This window comes from Cyanistes caeruleus, chromosome 35 (assembly GCF_971803275.1).
Source record: "Cyanistes caeruleus chromosome 35, bCyaCae1.hap1.1, whole genome shotgun sequence".
NCBI classification, from domain to species: domain Eukaryota; kingdom Metazoa; phylum Chordata; class Aves; order Passeriformes; family Paridae; genus Cyanistes; species Cyanistes caeruleus.
Window position 1 is genome coordinate 1654596 of NC_141736.1, and position 9873 is coordinate 1664468.

The following is a 9873-nucleotide window of genomic DNA, read 5'->3' on the forward strand; positions in this document are numbered from 1 at the left end:
CCCCCGGAATCTGGGATCTGCTCTCATCCTTTGTTCTCCGGCGGGATCCGGGGTCTCTCCCTGCTCTCCTTCCTGCGGGGATCCCGCCGCACCCTCCGTGGCCTGGCGGCTCGGGGACCCAGAGCTATTGTCCATGTGCGGGCGGGGTCCGAGCCTGCTGCGGGCATTGTCTCACCCGGGATCCCTCGGGAATCCCGCCGGGATTCCTCCCTAACGAGGCACCGAATCCAAGGGTAATTCACACCAGAGCCAACCCCAGCAGGCAGCGAACCCCAGCACCTTCCCAGGAGCCAGCGCAGCCCCAGTGGAGCAGGAAAACCCTCCTGGAGTGAGAAATGGGGAAAAGGGAATAAACTGGGGGGGGCGGTGGTCACTGACCAGCTGAACCCCAATTCCCCCGAATTTGACCCCAAAGCGGCTTTTGTCCCAGGACTGGAGAAACAGTGACATCCCCCCGGTGTGGGTGGGGTGTCCCCAGGTGTCCCCAGGTGTCCCCCCGCTCTGCTGAGCGCACCCCGCCATTGGCGGCAGGCGCCTCCCTCCGGGCACGGCCCGCCCCGCTCAGCCCCGCCCGCTGCAAGGCGCCGTTAACCCTTGCGAGCCCGGCCGGAGCCTCGGGGAGGGGGGTCTGGAGCCGGTCTGGAGAGGGGGAGCCCCGTGTTCCCCCCGCCGGGCCCCAACCAGCGCCCCCCGGGATAGCTGGGGAGCGGGGGCTCGGTGGCGCGGCAGTCTGGCACGGTGCGAGCGGGGAAACTGAGGCACGGGCCGCCAGGAGCCACTCGTGGAACGTGCGGTAGCACACGGTGGCACGTGAGCTCCGCCGCTTTATCCTGGGGCCGTCCCGGCGCCACTGCCGTGGTGGTCCCGTTGCGCCGTCCTGGCGGTGCCGGAGGTCCAGATGGTCCCTGTGCCTGTCCCGGGGGTCCCGGCGGCCCCTCCCGGTGGTCGCAGCGGTGCCACAACCCCCGGGCCGGCCCCGCCCGGCTGCGCTGATTCACCGGCCCCCACAAGTCGGGGCTTGACGCCGGGACAGGGGGGGGTTCGGGGCACGGGGCGAGGGTGATGCCCCCCCCAAACACCCGGGAGGGGCCCTACGGGTTTGGGGGGGTCTGCGGGGGTGCCGGGGGACCCATTGCTGTGAAAGCGCCTTTGTCCGAACCCGCCGATCCCACCCCAGGGTGACTCACGGGCGCGTGGCTGGGCCCTGAGTCACCCCCCGTACCCCCACCCGCGGCTCCGGGGGCACCGGGGCCTCCTCCCCGCCTTCCCCGCGGCACCGGGATCCCCCGGGACCCCCCCGACCGAAGCAGGGGCATCCGAGGGGACACAAAGATTCGGGGGAGGCTTCGGGGTGAAGGCGAATCTGGGGGTGCCTAGGAGGGCACCCAAGGGTGCAGGGGGGCCCATGGGTGCCGGGGGGTCCGTGGGTGCCCACGGCCCTCTGCCTCGTGCCTTGGGAGGGGCCGGGCACCCTCCCCCCGGGGGACACCCCCCCGGGGACGCTCCCCTGGGCAAGCCCCGGCCCCCGCAGGGCCGCCTCCGGTGGCCCCGCCCGGTGGTGCCGGTCCCGGGGCTGCCGGTGAGTCACGGCCGTGACTCAGCCCCGCCAAAACAGCGTCGCACGGCAACGCCAGGACCCGCGACAGGAACCCATCGGTCCCACCGAGCCACAGCTCTGCCCACACCGACCCGCACAGCCCCGCCGCCCGGCAGAGGCGCCGCACCGGGGTGCCTGGAGAGGGGACAGAGCGGGCTGGGGAGGGCTGGGGTGGGTGTTCCTGGGAGCCGAGGGGATCCAGTGGGTTTGGGGCATCCAGGCATGGCCCAGGCTGAGGAAGGAAGCAGCCGGGAGGGAGCGTCGGGGGGAGGAAAGGAAAATCCCGGCTGAGTGTCCCCCCGGGGCTCCCAGTCACTGCAGTGCCCTGAGCCCAGAGCTCCCAGTTCCCCCAGTGCCAGGGCGCCCTGGGCACACGAGCTGTCTGTGCTGGGTCACTGACACACACGAGCCGTGTTGGTCTGTGTCCATGCCATGCCAGGGACACGCGTGTCAGTGCCAGGCTGAGCTGTGTCAGTGTCACACCAGGGACACGCGTGTCAGTGCCAGGCTGAGCTGTGTCAGTGTCACACTGAGCTGTGTCCGTGCCATGCCAGGGACACGCTTGTCAGTGCCAGGCTGAGCCGTGTCAGTGCCAGGCTGAGCTGTGTCAGTGTCACACTGAGCTGTGTCAGTGCCAGGCTGAGCCGTGTCAGTGCCAGGCTGAGCTGTGTCAGTGTCACACTGAGCTGTGTCCGTGCCATGCCAGGGACACGCTTGTCAGTGCCAGGCTGAGCCGTGTCAGTGCCAGGCTGAGCTGTGTCAGTGTCACACTGAGCTGTGTCAGTGCCAGGCTGAGCCGTGTCAGTGCCAGGCTGAGCTGTGTCAGTGTCACACTGAGCTGTGTCCGTGCCAGGCTGAGCCGTGTCAGTGCCAGGCTGAGCTGTGTCAGTGTCACACTGAGCTGTGTCAGTGTCACACTGAGCTGTGTCAGTGCCAGGCTGAGCCGTGTCAGTGTCACACCAGGGACACGTGTGTCAGTGTCACACTGAGCTGTGTCCGTGCCATGCTGAGCCGTGTCAGTGCCAGGCTGAGCTGTGTCAGTGTCACACTGAGCTGTGTCAGTGCCATGCTGAGCCGTGTCAGTGTCACACTGAGCTGTGTCAGTGCCAGGCTGAGCCGTGTCAGTGCCATGCTGAGCCGTGTCAGTGCCACACCAGGGACACGTGTGTCAGTGTCACACTGAGCTGTGTCAGTGCCATGCTGAGCCGCGTCAGTGCCAGGCTGAGCTGTGTCAGTGTCACACTGAGCTGTGTCCGTGCCATGCCAGGGACACGCTTGTCAGTGCCAGGCTGAGCCGTGTCAGTGCCAGGCTGAGCTGTGTCAGTGTCACACTGAGCTGTGTCAGTGCCAGGCTGAGCCGTGTCAGTGCCAGGCTGAGCTGTGTCAGTGTCACACTGAGCTGTGTCCGTGACAGGCTGAGCCGTGTCAGTGCCAGGCTGAGCTGTGTCAGTGTCACACTGAGCTGTGTCCGTGCCATGCTGAGCCGTGTCAGTGCCACACCAGGGACACGTGTGTCAGTGTCACACTGAGCTGTGTCAGTGTCACACTGAGCTGTGTCAGTGCCAGGCTGAGCCGTGTCAGTGCCAGGCTGAGCTGTGTCAGTGTCACACTGAGCTGTGTCAGTGCCAGGCTGAGCCGTGTCAGTGCCAGGCTGAGCTGTGTCAGTGTCACACTGAGCTGTGTCCGTGCCAGGCTGAGCCGTGTCAGTGCCAGGCTGAGCTGTGTCAGTGTCACACTGAGCTGTGTCCGTGCCATGCTGAGCCGTGTCAGTGCCACACCAGGGACACGTGTGTCAGTGTCACACTGAGCTGTGTCAGTGCCAGGCTGAGCCGTGTCAGTGCCAGGCTGAGCTGTGTCAGTGTCACACTGAGCTGTGTCAGTGCCATGCTGAGCCGTGTCAGTGTCACACTGAGCTGTGTCAGTGTCACACTGAGCTGTGTCAGTGCCAGGCTGTGCTGTGTCAGTGCCAGGCTGAGCTGTGTCAGTGTCACACTGAGCTGTGTCAGTGCCAGGCTGAGCCGTGTCAGTGTCACACTGAACCGTGTCAGTGCCACACCAGGGACATGCGTGTCAGTGCCATGCCATGGTGTGTCAGTGCCATGTCGTGCCCTGCTGTTCCATGCCAGGGATACTGTGTCAGTGCCATGCTGTGCTGTGTCAATGCCATGTTGAGCCGTGTCAGTGCCATGCCGTGCTGTGCCAATGCCATGTTGAGCTGTGTCAGTGCCACATTGAGCTGTGTCAGTGTCACACTGAGCCGTGTCAGTGCCATGTTGACCTGTGTCAGTGCCATGTTGACCCGTGTCAGTGCCATGCCGTGCTGTGCCAATGCCATGTTGAGCTGTGTCAGTGCCCCGCCGTGCTGTTCCACACCAGGGACACTGTATCAATGCCATTCCGTGCCGTGTCAGTGCCATGCCCCACACCAGGGACACTGTATCAATGCCATTCCGTGCCGTGTCAGTGCCATGCCGTGCTGTTCCATGCCAGGGACACTGTATCAGTGCCACTCCGTGCCGTGTCAGTGCCATGCCGTGCCCCGCCGTGCTGTGCCCGGGCCGCTCGGCCCCGCTGCCGCTCCCGCTCCTCCCGGCCGGGCTGACTCAGGCGGGAGGAATGTGCCGGCGGCGCGTGGGCGATGGCCCGGCTGCTGCCATTGCCTAGAAAGGGCATCGCCGAGCCCTGGGCCACAGCGAGCCCACGGGGCTCCCACACGGCCACCGCGGCCTCGCAGGCACCCAGCGGGGCCAGCAGGGCCACCGTGGGACTCGCGGGGAGCCAGCGCGGCTACCGCGGCTGCCGGTGACAAACGGGAGCTGGCACGGCCACCGCGCTCCCAGCAGAGCCTCGGCACGGCCACTGTGGCCACCGCGGGGCCGACAGGAGCCTGCCACGGCCACCGCGGCCCTGCCCCGGTCCCGCGTGTGTGTGAACACGCGCGTGCGAGCGCGCGCAGGTGCGCGCGGCCGCGTGTGCGCGTGCAGGTGTGCGCGGGCACGCGCGGGCACACGCGTGGTCGTGGCACTGCCATGTGCCGTGCTCGGCGTTCCCGTGTTCCCTGCGCCACGTTCCCCGTTCCCCGTTCCGTGCCCGGCCCTGCGCGGGGCCGGGGGCCCGCGGGAGGCCGGGGGGGGGGGTGTCCCGTGTTTAAAATTAGCAGCTGGCGAAGGTGGGGGGGGAGTGTTGCTCTGTCCCAGATGTGCAGCCACAGCCAGATGTGGGGCGGAACCAGGAAGGGCCTGGGGGACTCTGGGAGGCACTGGGGGGTACTGGGGGGCACTGGGGGGTACTGGGGGGCACTGGGGGGTACTGGGGTGCCCGTCCTGCCCCACTACTGGGGGGGTGGGTGGGTACGGGGGGTGTGGGGCAGTCTATGGGGCAGGGAGGCTGTGGCACAGTCCATGGGGCAGGGGGCTCGGGTGGGCTGTGGGACAGGGCTGGGGGCGTGGGACAGGGCCGGCTGTAGGGCAGGGCCGTGGGGCAGGGCCGTGGGGTGTGGGGCAGGGCTGGCGCCGCGGCAGCGGTGACGCGTTGTGGTTTCGCTACTTCCGATATAAAACTCTGTTTAATGTCTGTGTGTGCAGCATCGCCATGGTGACCCCCAGCCCCCCCCGGCCCCGGCACCGCCTGCGGCGCCCCACGGCCACGGGGCACCCGGGCACTCGCTCTGGGGTGTCCGGGCCCCCAGCTGTGGGGCACAGGAGCTGCTCACTGTGGGGTGCAAGGATCCTGTGCCGTGGGGCACCGAACCCCCCTTCTGTGGGGCACGCGGCCCCTGTGCCATGGGGCACATAGCCCCCTTGCCATGGGGCACCGGACCCCCCTTCTGTGGGGTACACAGCTCCTGTGCCATGGGGCACATAGCCCCCTTGCTATGGGGCACCGAACCCCCCTTCTGTGGGGCGTATGGCCCCTGTGCCATGGGGCACATAGCCCCCTTGCCATGGGACACCGAACCCCCTTTCTGTGGGGCACACGGCCCCTATGCCGTGGGGCACACAGCTCCTACAGCACGGATCTCCGAGCCATGGGGCACCAGGCTCCCTCTCTGTGGGGCACTGAGCCCCCTGCCATGGGGCACACATCACTCTTGCCAGCAGGCTCTGAACCCCTCGCCATGGGGCACGAGGGTCCCCCCGCTATGGGGCTGTGCAGCCGCTCTCTATGGGGCACGAGGGTCTATGGGGCTGTGCAGCCGCTCTCTATGGGGCACGAGGGTCTATGGGGCTGTGCAGCCACTCTCTATGGGGCACGAGGGTCTATGGGGCTGTGCAGCCGCTCTCTATGGGGCACGAGGGTCTATGGGGCTGTGCAGCCGCTCCCTATGGGGCTCGAGGGTCTATGGGGCTGTGCAGCCGCTCTCTATGGGGCACGAGGGTCTATGGGGCTGTGCAGCCGCTCTCTATGGGGCACGAGGGTCTATGGGGCTGTGCAGCCGCTCTCTATGGGGCACGAGGGTCTATGGGGCTGTGCAGCCGCTCTCTATGGGGCACGAGGGTCTATGGGGCTGTGCAGCCGCTCCCTATGGGGCTCGAGGGTCTATGGGGCTGTGCAGCCGCTCTCTATGGGGCACGAGGGTCTATGGGGCTGTGCAGCCGCTCTCTATGGGGCACGAGGGTCTATGGGGCTGTGCAGCCGCTCTCTATGGGGCACGAGGGTCTATGGGGCTGTGCAGCCGCTCTCTATGGGGCACGAGGGTCTATGGGGCTGTGCAGCCGCTCTCTATGGGGCACGAGGGTCTATGGGGCTGTGCAGCCGCTCTCTATGGGGCACGAGGGTCTATGGGGCTGTGCAGCCGCTCTCTATGGGGCACGTGGCTCCTCGCCGCCGCCGCTCCTTTGCCCAGCCGCTCTCGTCCCGGGGCCGTGCGGGGATCCGGTCCCGGCGCGGGGCGGGCTCGGGGCCGGAGCGGTTTCGGTGAGGGGGGTGCGGGCTCGGGGCGGTCCCGGGGCGGTCCCGGGGCGGGCAGAGGCAGGCCCGGTCCCTCCTCCCCCCGCTTCCCCTCCGCCGCCGCGGCCTCGTCGCTCCCGGGGCGGAGCGAAGCGTTTAAAAGCGTTTCCCTTCTTGGAGTAAAAGTCAGAGACTTGGGGAGCCCCCGGGAACCCCCGGAGCCCCCCCCCCCGGCCCGGCCTCCCCCCCGGAGCCCCCCGGGACCCCCGGCCGCCGCTCCCGGTGAGTAACGGCCCCGCGGGACCCCTGGAAGGTTCCGGGGCGGCGGGAGAGGGGCCGCGGCCGTGGCCTCGTGCCCGGCGCGGGGATGGCGGGAAGGGCCGCGGGGTCCCGCCAGATCCCACCGGATCCCGCCGCATTTCCCGCGGGGGTGGCGGCGGCACCGCCGCGGCCATCGACGGCCCGAGGCTGGCGAGGGGCGGGCAGGGGGGTGCGGGGAGTCCGAGAGGTGTCCGGGGGGTCCCGGGGGGGGGTCGGGGGGCTCCGGGCCTGGCGGCGGGGCGCGGGCCGGGGGGGCCGGGGGGGCGGTGGCGCCGGGCGGTGATTCATCCTTTCCCCCCGGCGCCGACGGGCGCGGACGGGGCGGCCCCTTCCCGCCCCCGCCCCCGCTTGGCCCGCGCGACGCCGGAGCCGCCCCGGCCTGGGAACCCCAAATCCCGGACACCCCCCCCAGCCTGAGAACCCCCAAACCCACAGATCACCCCCCAGCATGTCTGGGAACCCCAAATCACAGAGCAACCCCCCCCCCGGGAACCCCGAAACCCAGAGAGCCCCTCCGGCCTGGGAACTCGCAAGACTCACCTGGCATCACATCGCCAAATCCCAGACCCCTCCTGGCCTGGGAGCCCCCAAACCCACGGAGCCCCCCGGGCCTGGAAACCCCCAAATCCACTCGGTGTTGGCTCTCCCCAGACCCTCCGGCGTTGGAGCCCAGCCCCGCGGACCCCCGCGGCATCGGAGCCCCCAGAGCCGCCCCAGCCTTGGGACCCCCAGAACACCCCCGGCCTCATCCCTCTGGCCTTGGGACCACCAACACACAGAGCCCCCCGCCCCCACAACACACCCAGCCGGGGACCCCCCTCCGCTCCCCAAGCGCTCCGACCTCCCGACATCGGAGCCCCGAAGTGCCCCCCGATATCAGCCCCCCACCCCACGGACCCCCAGCCTCGGCCCCCCGAAACCCCGGCCCCCCCATCCCAGCCTCGTTCCTGCATTCCGCAGGCGCCGGGCGGCGCCGCTGCCTTTTCCCACTCCCGTTTTGGGGACGAAGGTGGGAATTTTGGCACCGGCCACCGCCCGCCCCCCCCGCCGGGGCCGCCCCCGCCCGGGGCCGCGGGAGCCGGTCGGGGCGGCCGGGCCGGCACCGCCCTGCTGCCGGGGGGGCACCGGGAGGGGCCCCCAAAACCGGGGGGGGGGTGGGCAAAAAAAACGGGGGAGACACCCCAAAACCCGGGGGGGAGCCAAAATCCGGGCCACCCCCAAACGCGAGGTCACCCCCCGCCCTACACTTGGGGGGCACCGGGCTGTGCCCACGGTGCCAGAGCGAGTGGTGGCACCGAACGGCCGTGGCTGTCAGAACCACCGTGACCTCTTCCCGGGGACCCCCGGCTCTGGGCACTCCTGGACCCCCCAGGACCCCCGAGCCCTTCCGGACCCTTCCCGGCCTCGTGTCGGTGCCGCCACCGCTGGCACCGGGGACAGCTGGGCCCTGCTGGCAGCGAGGGGCCGGCACCGTCGCGACTGTCGCGACCCCCGCAGCAGGGACCGGGGATCGGGGCACCCCTCGAGCCCTCCCCGAGGCCCCCGGGCCCCCCGGGCCCGTGTCGGTGCCGCCGCCGCTGTTTACCCCCATTTTTTGGGCCGGTTCCACCCGATTCCCTTTGAAGTCGCCCCGTTGTCGTGACGACGCTGATGTCACGACCGGGCGGGGCCTCGTGGGTCCCACATGGCGCCTGCAGAGCCCCGGCCCGGGGACACCGGGGACACCAGTGCCGGGGCCACCGCGGCCACCAGCCCCAGAGCCACCGCGGCCACCGCTGCTGGGGACACCGGGGCCGGGACAGCGGCACCCACGGCCACGGCCTGGGGGCCACGGGGGTCTCAGCAACGGGCTGACGGGTGCCCGGTGACACGATGGCACCGGGGGACGCGGCTCCCGGCCCATTCCGGACATCCAGGGGGTGCCCGGTGCCGTGGGGACACCGAGGGGACGCTGGGGACGTGGCACGGCCGGGGACACTTTTCACACCCCGGACCGGTGACGGGTCTGGCCGTGCTGGGATCGGAGAGAGCCACCGGAGCTGTGTCCCGCTCCTGTCCCGGTCCCACCAGTGCCACCACGTGCCCATCCCGACCCCACAGAGACTCCCCTGCCCCGGGACCCCCCCGGAGGTGACCCTGGAGCCCCCCAGGGATGATCCTCCAGGGGTGACCCCTCCCTCCGTTCCCGCAGGTGGCACCGGGCTCCGGCCTCGACGCTGAGATGGCACCGCGGGAGCACCGGGACCGTCACCGGGGTGTCCGACCCCCCCCGCGGGGTGTCCGACCCTCCCCAGCCGGGGTGGCCGATCCCCCTCCCCGCTGCCGCCCGCCGGGGTTCCTGGCGATGGGATTTTTTACCGTTTTTGCCCAAAATCACATTGCCAGGGATTTCCAACGGGCCCCAGCCCCCGCCACCGTGTCCGGGGGCCCGGGGGAGGGGGCTTAGGTGGTCCTGGAGACTTGGGAGGGGGCTCGAGGGGGCTTTGGGGGGGGGGGTTGGGTCAGGGTGGGGGTGCTGGGCTGTGTAGGTGCTCTGGGAGGTGTTTTTGGGGTGCTGGGGGGGTTTTGGGGGCCGGGGGGCAGGGCTTAGCCCACCTGTGAACAGAGTCCAGCCGCGCCGTGTTCACAGTGGCTAAGTTCCGCCTCCCGCCCCCCTCGCCCGGACAGCGGGGCCCCCCCAGGGGCCCCTCAAACCTTTGGGGCTCTCCTGGTCCTCCCCAAAACCCTTGGAGCCCCTCCCCGAGATCCCCCTGAATAGCTGAATCCCCCTAAATCCCCCAAACCCCCGAGTGCCACTGGGTGCTGAACCCCCAGAAGGACCACGGGGCAGCTCCGACCCCCCGGGACCCCTCGGGACACCCCAGGACCCCCCAACGCCCCTCGGCCCCACCCGGGCGCCGCCCCCGGTGCCCGCTGAGCTGATTTGCAGTTGCTTTGGATAAACTGGCTCAGTTCAGCAGGAACAGGGGTCGGGCCCCCGCACCCCGAGACCCCCCTGGGGGTCCCCGACTCTCCTTGAACCCTCCAACCCCCCCGGGGACCCCCCAGACCCTCCGGTCCGTGTG